The sequence below is a fragment of the Girardinichthys multiradiatus genome, chromosome 12 (assembly GCF_021462225.1).
Source record: "Girardinichthys multiradiatus isolate DD_20200921_A chromosome 12, DD_fGirMul_XY1, whole genome shotgun sequence".
NCBI lineage: Eukaryota > Metazoa > Chordata > Actinopteri > Cyprinodontiformes > Goodeidae > Girardinichthys > Girardinichthys multiradiatus.
The window spans coordinates 23,240,698-23,254,458 of NC_061805.1; the positions used below are offsets into that span (position 1 = coordinate 23,240,698).

General features: G+C 40.6%; 1 protein-coding gene across 4 annotated transcripts in view; it reads left to right on the forward strand.

The window, feature by feature from the left end:
• sh2b3 (SH2B adaptor protein 3) overlaps nt 1-13,761 on the forward strand; it is a 65,868-nt gene that overhangs the window by 1,056 nt on the left and 51,051 nt on the right. For 2 of the 4 annotated variants that reach the window (XM_047382637.1, XM_047382638.1), the window contains exon 2: nt 13,133-13,343. The exons of the other annotated variants lie outside the window; for them this stretch is intronic. The gene's annotated coding sequence lies outside the window, so the exon portion shown is untranslated. The remainder of the gene's footprint in view (nt 1-13,132; nt 13,344-13,761) is intronic. 4 annotated transcript variants of the gene reach the window in all.

The following is a 13,761-nucleotide window of genomic DNA, read 5'->3' on the forward strand; positions in this document are numbered from 1 at the left end:
AGATCTTTTTGCTTGGAGGAGCATTTGGGGAAGCAGTTGTATCAGAACAATCAAAGCGGTGCTTTTTCTGGTGTGTGTTAAAGTCCATGTGTGTCTTCTGGCTGTGTATGGCTTTAGTTTTCACTGGCCTATTCCAAGGATCAGATTTAGGTCAGGTCTTTTGTTTTCTTGTTTCTCGGGGATGGTTTAAAGTTTTTCTTTATGGCTGCTTTAAATCAAAATCCACTTGCCGGGTCATAAAGTCTAAATTAACGGATCCATCTTCACTGTGAAAAGTCATTGCTGTGTTTATTTAGGTGGAATCTTTCACAGATGGTGTAACACAGAATTGCCCCTTCCTGAGCTGTTGCTGCACACCGCTTGTTAGCTGGCAGACAGAATGCTACTACACCAATCGCTTGGTTAGAAAAAGACCAATTTCGCTGTTTGGAAAAATTTCTGGTCCCTAACAACATGAAAGTCATGGTGTGGAAACTAAAGAGACACCACACATCACTTTTGTCAATACTGTTTCGACATGCAGCCAACTGCAGGCTAGCAACCTAAGCAGATAAAGCTGATTTATCTGCTAATAATAGCTTGTAATACACTATAAAGAGACAAAAAGGTTAAATATTCTGCTCAGTAAGCAATGGAAAAATACCTAACCTTTGCTTCAGTCTGTGTATCAAAATTAAACTCAATAAATAAATGTTATAAATAATATTATTATCACTGTAATAATCTCTATAGTACATTATGTTAGCAACAGTCAGAATAATGTTTTCTGTTTTAAATAAAAACAACTAGATCATGTTATTCGTTATTGCTTAGTATTCTTGTGTAGATACTGTGAAAAAGTGGGATTTAAGTTTATTACACTGTGAGAACCTCACACCTGCCCATGCCTAACCATATGTCAGACTCTCTTATCTTATCCAATAGTATGCAAGCCCCACTTTGAACAGCCCTAGCACCAGATTTATTGGCTGTTACAAATCATACTTTGATTGTTACAATTTAGTGGAAATAGTTCATTTGATTAGATGCCTAAATTTAAGTGCGGACATGCATATTACATAAACTGATGAGCAAAGCGTTTTTCATCTGATCTTCAAGAAAAATTGACAAACATGATCAAACCGGACTGTTGATTGCTTGACATTTCTGTCAACACTTTTAGCTGCGAAATGATCTCTGCAGCTTAGAACACTTTGAAATGTGAAGATGGTAAATGCACGTCTGCACGTTGCATCCCGATACCCCATCTTCTTGCAATATGGCTAACAAGTTGGTGCTTTAAAAGTCTGCAGTAAATAGTTGTTTACAAAGGCATGTTCACAGAGTTGAGGAAAGAAAGTAAAATAATTCCAGATATTCATATTGTGGTCAGCTGTTTGTCTTTATGTCCCTGGTGGATTAAACTATTTACTGAAAAACACTTATTTCTAGCTTTTATGTTGTTAATTGCTTATAGACGGTAATATTGACTGGAAACTATGCTTCAAACTCACTCGAAAATCCCATTTTGATCTTGCGTCTTATCATTATTGTCATTTTGACTTTGATACTAATTTGCCTTTTAAAATGAACCAGATGTTTTGAAACACTTGAAGAGAGGTACATTTATAGTTTGTAGTAATAGCAGCGCCTGTCTGAGGTTTACATTTCTTTATGATTCAGTCATTTTGATACAACTGCTGTTCCACCTTGAGTCGCTGAGCACAAAAGAGAGGCAGACATGCCCTCAGGGTGGGGAAGTAACGTCTATTAACAAGCTTTCAAGGGTTTTTTTTCGCTGACAGGTCTCTCTTTCTGAAACGTAGCCCTAGAGAAAATCATATCTGTAATTTTTTTTGTTTAGACATAAATTAATCTAAGCATTGTTTATGTTTTTATAGATTTTGGATTTTTTGCTCCTCGAGTATGCTCTTTACTGTGTACTGTGAGTGGCTCCGCCTGCCAACCTTACAGTAAAACCCTCAAAATATAATCACTACAATTAGATCAAATTTCATTTTCTTTCAATCAAAGCTTTTCCGAATGCTGTGGCACATTAGATTAACTCTGTTGTAGATTCTTCCAGTTATAAATATCCTGGGATTCTCCCCCAGACGGTGGCATGACACTTGATCAGTGGGGTTATAACAAGATTATCTTCAAATTGACAAGATTATTTGGTTAGCCAGTTTGTGCACAGAGAAAGTTCTTCGACAGAAGAAAAAACATGCAGCTTCTTGCAATTCAAAAATAAAAATAAAAAGTTTTGTCTATTTGAGCCTCCTGCAACTTGGTCCCTCTGCTTGCATTCATGCGCAAGCAAACTATGCATTTCAGAAACACAAAACAGAAAAGGTGGCAGCCTCTGTAACCCCGACTATCAGCTGCATATCAGACAAAGCCCTGGTTCTATCTCTCTAGCTGAGATGTTATCTCGGACATCAGCTCTTCCGTTTCCCTCGGGGGTTCTAAGAAATCCACTGGTGAGACCACGAGATAGAGCTGACCCACTGTGGCCTGGCAGGGAGGGAAATGAGCATGAAAAGAGTCAATTAAGAAAGAGTGGAGCTAACTTGGTGGACAACTTGGCAGATACAGGGCAGATTCTACCAGAAGAGTAAAATCTAAAACAAAATACAGATGCATGCAAAGAAAGGGTGTCTTTTGGTCTCAGAATGCTTTTCTTTAGAACATGCATTCTTTTTCCAACAAGTATGTGTTTATTGGATCTGGCATGCATTGCTATTAATGCGAAAAATATCAGCAGTTTAAGCCTGCAATCTCCCTGAGTGTGCTTTACAAAACGAGTATTCTACTGAAGTTGGTGTATTTGCATGTGTTTACCTCAGTGCACCTCTGTTTGTTGTTGAAAGAATGTTGATTATAGGGTCTACTTGGCTGCAACGTTGCAAGGATGTTGCTAAAAAACGTAAATGTGCTTGTAGACTGCAGATTTCCTCCTCAGGTTGTGCAGCCGAACTCATGAAAAGAAAGCTGTATGCTTCAATGAATTTGTCCAGTCTCCAGGACTGCACGGTACAAGGCTGACACAGTCTTTGATATTTAATCAGTTAGTTTGACAACAAATTGAAAGTTTCAGTCAATTTTCAAACAAGATTGTGGATGAACATTCCTGTGAAGTTAAAATTTTATTAGCCAATCATGAAATCAGTTGAATGTTAAAGTAATGATAATGAAAATAACAGTTTCAACAGTGCATAGACATCCAAAATCCGTCTTTTGGTTTGTTGTATTTAGCAGAAATGGGAGTCGAGCCTCAGCTGAAGTGAAAGTAGGATCTCATTCTCACACGAAAAAAGTTTACTCATACGCAGAATTTGCTATTGATGCAGAAAGGCACCGATCTTGGGTGGTTTGGTATTTTGTAAGAGCTAATGCTGAAACTCGGAACGGCTCCTCATTAGTCCCAGTGTGGAAAAGTTGCCTGAAATAGCCTTCCAGGAAGTCAGATGGCTGCAAATGATTCACAGCAGATCAGAGTGACTGAAGGAGTCAATTATCTCTCAGCCAAATCCCTTGACACACAGTCACACATGCACAGAATACGGCATTGAAGATTTTGAGTCTTTCCATGCATTTTACAAATCACAATGAATCAGAAAGACATTACAAGCAGGGGATGACTCATTCATAAAGTTCTGACGTAGATGCCTGCTGCACTCTTTCTGGCTGAAACTCGAATGTTTGAATTGGCTGAAATGGTCTGATTTGACTCAGTCGAGTTATGAATGATGAGTTGTTGTTAGTTTCTCAGAAATGTAGCTTAGCGTTTAAGGGTTTCCGGTAAGGCACTGAGGTGAGTTTTTTGGTGTATTGAGTCGCCGAGAAATGTGCCTGAAATGCACCAAAAAGGGTTTAGTTATTCAGTGAGTGCATATTGAATTTTCTTTAATGTTCATATCCCTCATTGTTTATTTAGCAGTTAACCAAAGTGTGTGTGGGCATGTAGACGTTTGCATGCACAGTAGCTTTTTCATTGGTGCTGCAGTGCAATGATGACCACTGTATGGTGCAAATGTGAAAACTCTGAGATTTTCATGTTTTTATTAGATTTTTTTATGTGCTAACACAACAGAAGCTGTTGTAGGCAGCACATTGGTGCAGTTGCACAACGAGAAGGTCCTGATTTGAATCCTGGACCGGGGTCTTTCTGCATGGAGCATGCATGTTCTACACACATGCATGCATGAGTTCTTCCCAGGTACTCCAGCTTCCTCCCACAGTTCAAAGACATGAATGCTAGGTTAATTGGTCTCTGTAGATTGCCTTTAGTTAGGAGTGTGTGTGTGTGTGTGTATGATTGTTTATCCGCGACCTGTCTTGGATGTACTAGCCTCTGACCCAATGACACCAGCACCTGACCCCCCCATGTCCATGGAAGGATATGTGGGTATACACAATGGATGGATAAACGGATAATCTTTCCTAAAAGTGTCTTTTTTCACATTCTTCAGAAAATAACCCACAGATAGCATGTATAGAGGATGTCCATGTCTTCTACTTTTTTAAGAGGGGGTGTTTACAGTTCTGCAGTATAGCTAGAGATCGGTTTGATTGATGTGCTGCAACAAAATCGTACAAAGTTGCACAAAAGTTACTGAATGAAAATATTCTCAGTTTCAGCTTGAAATACCTGGTTCTGCTTTTGCAACTTTTTCACACCCAACTCCAATTTATTTCTGAAGCATGTTTAAAGTATTGTGTAACAGTGTAAAAGACATAAAACCAAGACTTATGCACAGACAAAGAAAGCATAGAGGTAAGGAAGGAAACACTAAGTATAAGAGAAACATTAAAGAAATGTACCAAGTTGTAGTGTGCTGAAGGCTGCTGGGAACATTTAAAAACAGGAAGTGAAGATGCCTGTCTAATATGTGGCCGTCATGAATGAAAGAGCCGATCGTTGCCAATAGATCCTTTTTTTGCATTTCAAGTGGGTGTATTGCAGTTAACATCATGGTATCAGTGAGCTCTATCCTGTTTGTCATACTGTAGTTGCGCCTCTTTTACTCATCCTGCAGAAGAAGAGCAACACCAGCCGTAAAAACAGGCATTCAACGGCTGCTCTCCGTTTATGTTTTTCTGGTATTTGGTCATAAACGAATGAATTTTGACTCACATACCCTGATTTTCTTTGCTCTGTCTCCCTTTAAGTTACTGTATGTTAAACCAAATGTGATTATGAGCAGTTGTAGTTCGGCAGCTCTGAGGCCTGGGGGTGTTTTTACTCCTCTCATTTCTCACACATCAAGTTCGTGCAGCCAAAACTAAAAACTTTCCATTCAGCGTTTTCATGTAATTTTGTGGGCCCTCTACTCTAACACTAACTGGACATGTCAAAGTCTGTCTCTGCATGATCATACATGCCATGCAGACTTCACATGCATAGTTTGTTTCAAAACAGCTGCCTAGCATGATGGGAAAACCCAAATTACAATTTAGCTTAAATACAGTTTTTCTTATTAGGTGATTGTTTTTGATTTGTGCAATATAAGAATACTTTATCCAAAAAGCCGTCTCCTTAGCTTTGCTGCTACCTTTCCGAGCCGTTTCCCCTCCGTCCTTTCCCACGCCGCAGGAAATGGCCAGAAAGTGGCTCTGACTTTATTTCCGCGTGTCTTAAGAATAGCTGCATTGTATTATTGTTGTGGGAATACAGCAGAGAGCTAGGGAATATGTTACCCCAAACAAAAGCTGTGTGTGTTTGGGGGGGCGTGGGGGTGTTTTGTCTATACATGCAACAATAAACAAGAGGTGGAATACAAAGAATCCAGGTTAATTTGGCCATTATCCGATTGTATGTGTTGCCATTTCTCTGCTTCCTGCTTCCATTTCATACCCATGTGCTTAAACCACTGGTTATTTTTCATTGTGCTCTACTATTTGCATGCAATATCAAGATCAGTGGTCATAAAAATGCTCAAATCTCACATTTAACTTAATTGAATTTTAAAAGTATTATCTCTATTTCCATTCATACTAGTTTTAACCCCAGTTTGGGCCTGTTGACACTTAGATTTGAGAGGTTATCAAGGCAAATTAATTCTAAATGACTCACTGCTGATAGATATTATATGTTGAAGTCGTTTGTTAACATTTCTTTATGTTATATAGAGGGGAATATAGAAAAGTGGGTATAAAACTTCCCCCTGGGCGGGCATGGTTGGTACAAAGCATCTCATGGGAAACGACATCTTTTTGCACCTAAAAAAGCTTGGTATGAATCTGAAACAGTTAAAAATGGTAAAAAGGCAAAACAACTTGCAGCCAAATATGAGAGCTAAGTGTTGAAGTTTTTGGTTTCTGTCTGCAGCACCAAGAAGCAAACAGTTTTTTAAATGTGGGTTTTTTAATCTTTGGTGCAGTGTTTAAGGTACCCACTGTGAGTGCAAAACAAAGAACTGAAGCTTTTTGAGGGGTCTTGTAGTTTACCAGTATTATGCTGTTACGTTTCAGAAGTGGGTTTACACAAACAGATCATTTTTACGTCTTTATAAGATCAAGTACATCTACAGCAAGCTATGAATATAAAACGGGGAGAAGCTGTCATTGCGACCTCAATCAGCTGATGCTTTCCTCTGGTTGTGGGAACTCAGGCCTAAAGTCATCTCATGTTTCAGCGCTGCTTGCTCCATTACACCACCTTCTTCAATTATGTAAGGTGCGCGTGTCTCACTTTCTGCTCTGTTTGCCATCAAAGCTCTTTCACATCTCACTTCACGCAAACAGGAACACCGAGCGTCAGGCCCATCCCGAGCCTGCAACAACTGCAAGTCTTTTACCCGTCGACCTCCGCAGTCTTGCAGCCAATCAGTCAGCCAACGATTTGTAAAAGGAAACACTTGTACAGGTAATGTCTGGCTGTTCCACTTTTGTTCGTGGCACCGCAGCGTTTTCCACTGTAGTATAAAATATGAAGTGAAAAGGATGAGGAGAAAGGTCACATCATGTCAATTCGTGTTGACTGGTGTGTTGGCTACCAGTGAGGTCCGGCCCTTCAGCCTGATGAGACAATGCTGAATAGTGGCTGTTGTGGAGAGGATTTCGGGCATTTTTCTTCTGAGGAAAAAAGTCGAATAATACCGGATTGTTAGGACAGACTGCATAGAACTCTATTGTTTCTGCAGTTATGTTTCTTAAAGATTAATTTTAAGTTATTTAAAGTTTTTTAGAATGATTTGTTCATATTTGAAATTGTATCTTCTTGTTTTATTGTTGTTGTATTGATATATATGTTTTTTAGTTTACTTCACTTTGCTACACCGCCAGGCTTTGGTTCAACTTGCTTGGTGTCAAATTTGTTTTATAAACAAATGGACTTTAACAATGAACTAAAACAATACCAATTAGTGATAATAATAAACGACTTTATAGTTTTGAGTCTCTGACATAATGACCATAAATAGTACTCACCTAGTAATAGTTAATGGCTTAATGTCGCCCAAGTCCATTCCTCCAGAGCTGTTATCCTGCAGCTTTTAGATCTTTCCCTGAATCAAATTAATGGTTCGTTAGCAGGCCTCTGCAGAGCTGAAACCTGATGAGGGAATTCAGTCATTTGAGTCAGGGATGCATCTAAAGGTTGCAGGAGCTCTGGAGGACTGGACTTGGGCACCCCTAACGTAGCCCAGTGAATTCATCTACAGGGTTGAAATGTTGGCCCTTTGTTGAAATATCCCAGGAGCCACACAAATGATATATACCAACATTTTTGAACAAACTCCTTTTGCAAGAAGGGGACAACCTTAAGGTTGTATTGACACATTCTTCTAACCTCACCTCGTGGCAACAGTCAATTACCTTTTTTTGTTACTTTTCTAAGGAACTAATCCAAATTGGTTGATTCATCAACTCATCTACTTTAGTCTTAGTCAGAATGTTTTCTTAAAAGTGGGTGTGATGTGTCGGGGTATCTGGATGTTTTACAGGGGCTCCAAAGCGACCAAATGAGCATGATTCTAAGAAAGCCTCTTTGGTCCAGTTCTTAAACTCAACATGAACTCAATCCTTGTGATGCATTGAGTTCTGACGCCTGTATTTGCTATATTTTCACACGGCTTGATGTAATTTCCAGTATTTTGGATTGGCACTTAACTCTAAACATATAAAAGCCACACAGTTGTAAACTTTTTGAAAAATAGCATGTGGATGTCAGTTCTCTTGTCTGCACGGCACACTTGGTATCACTGTAATGGTGCGTTCACACCGAACGCGGTTTCTGCGAAAGGAGCGGCCGATTTACATGTTATCCCTATGTAGAGGCGCGTTCAGGAGCGTAGCGGCGCGGTGCAAATGATCCCGAGGACGCGGCACGGAAGGCGTGCCAAGCGAAGCAGGAGCAGAGCGAGAGCGATGGACGAGTTGAAAAATCTGAACTTTTTCCTAAATTCGCGTCGCGTCAACCAATCAGAGACTGGATGTGGCTGTGACATAGGGTGAAGGACTGCAGCGGAGAACAAGCGGTTGTCAGTGAAGATGGAGGACCAGATCATAGTGGCGGTGTGCGGCAAGCCAGAGTTGTATGACTCAACTAATTACTTTTACCGAGACAAGTACAAAAAGGACCTGGCCTGGTTATGTTTAGGCACAAATATCTTATATTTAGGAGATGTGGACATTAAAAATCGGCTGTTTTTTTATTGAGCTGAGATTTATTTACTCACCGAAGACAGATGGACAGGCGTTCAGCAGCGGCGATATAATGCCGGTAGTTGGTGTCTCGGAGGCTGATTCGTCTCCCAACGCAGGACAGCAGATCTTCGAACTGGGTCCTGGATAGATGGAAGTACTGCTGAAATCGACCGTCATCCAGACGCAGCTCCTGGAGTAGGTGGTGGTAATCTTCGAACTGTTCCCGTCCCTGAAGAATCTGGTGAACCCAGGGACGTTGAGGTCGGCGGCATTTTTCAGCTCTCCACGGTAAAACATCGTAATTAGGTCCGTGAAATCCATGTCCGCCATGTTCAGTTGAAACCAGCAAGCAGCAGATGGAAGCTCCTCCTATTTGATGACGCAGCGAAGCGTTGCCGCCTGTTGCCAAATGCCAACGCAGAGTTCACGCGGAATGTCAAGCGGGCAAAAGCACACAAATGAGGCGAAATATTCGCAGAATCCGCGTTCGGTACCTTGCAGAAAGAAGGTCCTGGGTTCGACTCCCGGCCGGGGGTCTTTCTGCATGGAGTTTGCATGTTCTCCCCGTGCATGTGTAGGTTCTCACCTAAATGATCTATTAAGCTAAAATAATTCATTAAGCTTGAGAAACCTCTGTGTATAATCCAAGAGATTGGAAAATACCAGAGCCTTGATAAAAAGACATGTTGGTCACACTTTACAACTTGTTTTCTCCATTCAGCAATTTTCTCCACCTGGGTGACCTTTGAATGGTCTCAGGGGGTCAGCGGGCTAGAGAAGGGGTCACCAGTCCATCACTGGGCAACACAGAGAAACACTGGACAGACAACCATGCATGAACACTCTTGTACCTAAGGGCACTTTAGAGTGACCACTACAGCTGACTTGCATGCTGTGGGGAAAATATGCCACTCAGCACATTAAAGCCCTGGTGGGTATTTAAACGCAAGACCTTCTTGCTGTGAGGCAACAGTGCAGCCCGCTGCAACTATTCCTCCTACTGAGACTTGTTCACCTAGCTTATTTTTGTAGCAACTACATGCCTGCTTTTTTAGGTTTTTAATCTTTCTTTTCATAACTTTGCTCATGGCACTTTGGTATTCAGGGATCGGTTAGGTTTTCTGTTTATATAAGTGCTGTCCCATGCACTGTTGTTACTCTTTAGTCATTCCCGTACGTAGAGCATTTGCAGTACTTTTCCAAGCAAGGCAGATGTGCTGTCACACTTCCATACCCTTGACATGGTGTCAGAGTTTTGGCATCTGTTACTCCGACTTGATTTATGCCAGATTCATGAAAAGCTGGAGATATGAATGCAGATTTGAAATGTTTGAGACATATTGGGTTTCAGTGTTTGTTAGGCTGTTATATTTCAGGTACCATGCATTGAAACAGGGTTCTCGCCAGCGCATTTCACCATAGCGGGCTGCTACGCCAAAAGTTGCCACCGCTATGCTGAAATTAGGCCGATATGCTCATTTTTTATGAGCGTAGCGGCCCTTTGACTGACATTTGGGCTCCCTCCGTGTGGTTTTTATGTCGGCTATAGCGCATGCGTGAGTCTGTTCCCACTTCATTTCACCGTATAACCTTGTGCAACCGCTAAATTTCATGTTTTTCAAATATAGTGCGACCCTATTTAGAACCCTAATCTCTGCTTTAGCAGCCAGTTAGCTTAGAACAATAGTCATTAACCTCATGCATATAAACTGGTCAGATGAGGTTAAGCTTTACCGTGTTATTTTTGCAGACTACACTTTAGATGGAGCTTAAAACAACGGTCCATCTGTGTTAGCTTCAATAAAAAAGCTAAAGTCATACAAGATCTTCTAAATATTAAAGAAACTTTTAGGGTTTTAGTTGGGTTATTATCCCAGATGTTGTTCTGGCCTTTGCAAGAGGAAGCGGTTGATGTGATGTTTTCATATAATAATCCTTCCACACTGTCTTTATTATTACAGTGAACAAATGTAACAGGAGGAGTTTTTACAAGCAGTGCTTGTTTTTATAACGTTCAGCACAAAAGGTCTTCCTTTAGCGGCTCTTGAATCATCTCCCCGACCCTGACACGACAGCGCAGTCTGGTGTGCTTTGTATGAGTGTGTGCATACAGCACTGTTGCTTGTGTACACTGGTTGCTGCTTGCCAGGGCAGGGCAGGGCTTCCTGTTTCTGTGATTGCTGCCCAGAAAGAGCAGAGTTGAGATCCTTTAGTCTCTGTTCCTCTCTTGCTCTGCCACCTGGACCTTTACCCGCAAACTTGGCGCCATCTCCGCTCCGCTGTCGGCTCCTTTCCTGCCTCTTATTCTTACTTCCTGCCTGCCCTCTCATTATTTCTATCCGTCCTTGTGATTTTTGTTCCTCCGTCTCCTCCTCTTCCTTTTCATGCTTAATATCCCCCTCTCCTTCCAGCCTTTTTCTTTTTTTGTCTTTGAACAACTCCCACTCTGACACAATCACCAGCTCTCTCCCTTCTCTGTAAATTTATCCACAGCTCTGATTCATTTTGTGATTCACAGACTGAAAATTCAGAGGCGCTAATAAAATTTTCTTTTTGATCCAGGGCCTGTGAAGCACATGTTACTGCATTTTTTAAAATGATTATTCCCCCCCGCCCCCCATGTGTTTTTACGGGAAAAACTGGAGCGTTTGATGTCTAAGCGGGCCTTGATGCCATGCAGATTAATTGAGTCATATGCAACAGATTGAATCCGGCCAATCGCTGCAACAAGGCCGGAGCTATAAAAAGGTCAGACGGATGTGGCTTGTTGTAAATTGCATTTTACCTAATGAATGATCTCAATTAGGAGCACATCCCATTTTGGCAGGAGTGAACCACCAAACAGTGCTCTCTGAGATGCAAGCTGGGTCTTTGGGATTAGTTTTTTTCTTAGAGGGGAAAAAGGGGGGAGAAATCCTTATACTGCTTTGTAAAATGTAGAAATACTTGTTTATTACACTGCTTGAACTTTCTCTGTTCCTAACAAATCAGCAGAATGGAAATCTAAGTATTGAATTTGACTCATCCATCCATCCATCCATCCATCGAAAATAAATATAGAACATTTTGAAAAATATAGAACTTTTACATTAATTTATGTGTAAATGACAACCTTTTATAATCGATTTGGTGTATCACAACTTAAGATCTTATCCAGGCCAAAAATAATTTTTGTTGTTTGAAGAAAGGTCAGGGGTTGAAGCAGAATCTGTTTTCAGGCTGGGTTTGCCTTCCCGTCTTATTTTTTTAGACTTTCTTGCAAACAAACACATATAAAAATAAAACATCAATCACAGATCTCAAAATATGATTTAAAAAATCTACATATGATGAAAGCTAATCTAGGGCTAGCAAGTCTGAAGGCTGTAGATCTGACTTGGTATAGATGCCTGAAAAGCTGTGAAATAGCCCTTTACCCCAATTCTGAAAACCAACTGTGTTGTTCCTTAATTTGTAAAACACAAAGATAATCAAACCCCATCAGTAAATGTTAGAATGAATACAGTACAGTTAATGAAAACTGATGAAAAACATGGAAATGTATGAAAATTTGTAGGGAACCTGCTGTTGATCCTATCTATGTGTTTCTCCATGCATAAACACAATCCTATTATTAAAAATATATTTTGTACTTGTGAAAATGTACAACAAATACTTCTTCATCATGATGCTGTTATTGATCTAATAACAGTTTTGGCAACATTTAAAGAGATCACAGAGACCAGGTCTGGCAAGTTAAAACTGGACCATTTATAAAGCAGACCTTAAAGTTTAATACAGTATAACCATCATGAAATATTCAACATTGTGCTAAAACAGATGGAGGATAATCAAAGTTAGCATTAATCCAACACATAAGCAGCCATCGTTGTATTGGTAATTTTGAGAACACCGCAGTGACTTTGAAAATTAAGCCATCATAGTTATAAACGAAGTATTTTGTTGTGCAGATTAATAGAAATATGCTTATATACCTGAAAAAAAGTTGAGTAATTTAATTATTTTGCATTATTATGAGAAACAATGCATCACAAGCTGCTTCTGCATGACACTCAGCATGCAGTCATGATCTATGAATATTTGACCTGAAAGCTCAGAGACCACAAGTGTGTGTGTGTGTGTGTGTGTGTCTGCATGTGTGTGTCTGTGTGTGTGTGTGTGTTTGTGTCTGCATGTGTGTGTCTCTGTGTGTGTGTGTGTGTGTGTGTGTGTGTCTGCATGTGTGTGTCTGTGTGTGTGTGTGTGTGTTTGTGTGTGCGTGTACTCTCGCTGCATCAAACAAACTGTTCCCAACCGAGGACGACAGGGAGCACATAGTGGTGTGTGAGAACTGATACCGGGTTCTGCAGATATAAATAGGACCTCCCTGCAGTTGGGCTTTCACCAGTCGCACTGATAATTATCTACGTGTTGTGTAAGCCTCAGTCTTTGTGGACTTTAACTTATTGCTTTTTCCATTAAATAAGTGAAATTTCCTTCCTGCTGTCTTTTTTGCTCAAAGCTACTGTCCGAGATGGTACTGGATGCATTCACCTGCTACCAGGCTCTGTTCCCAGTGAGCCGCAGCCAGAATACTAGAACCTCTAATCATGCTGCACCGTCACACGATCGTCACACCAGTATGTTCTGAGGCCGATTCAAGGTTTCTATTGCAAATCATCTCTGCGTGCTGAAGTGTGGAGGGGTTCCTCATGCGTACGAGATCAGTTCAGGTGTGTTTCACACATCCCGTTTCTTTCCAGCTTGATTAAAATCAGGTTCTTCAAATAGAAATATTTCATCGCTGGCATGATTTAATTTTTGATTACAATGACTTTTTTAAGTTGGGCTGTGAGATATGAGGAGAGCATGCAACTGGGAAGTAATTCTTCTTCTTTTCCAACACCTTAACGTCCCCACCACTAGCTGTGAGGTTTGGGATCCTGGCCACTACAGTCTGTCCTGGGTGTGGACATCAAGGGCAGCAAAAGTCCAATTTGGCCAAAAATAATATTTGCATGCAATTATTTTGACCTATGAAATAATGCCCCCAAGAAATCCTTTGGGATTGCAGTGGTGCAAACATTGATATTTGTACTATAAAAAGAAGTGAACTGGTATGCTATGGTTTAGGGGGGTTTGTTTAGTTTG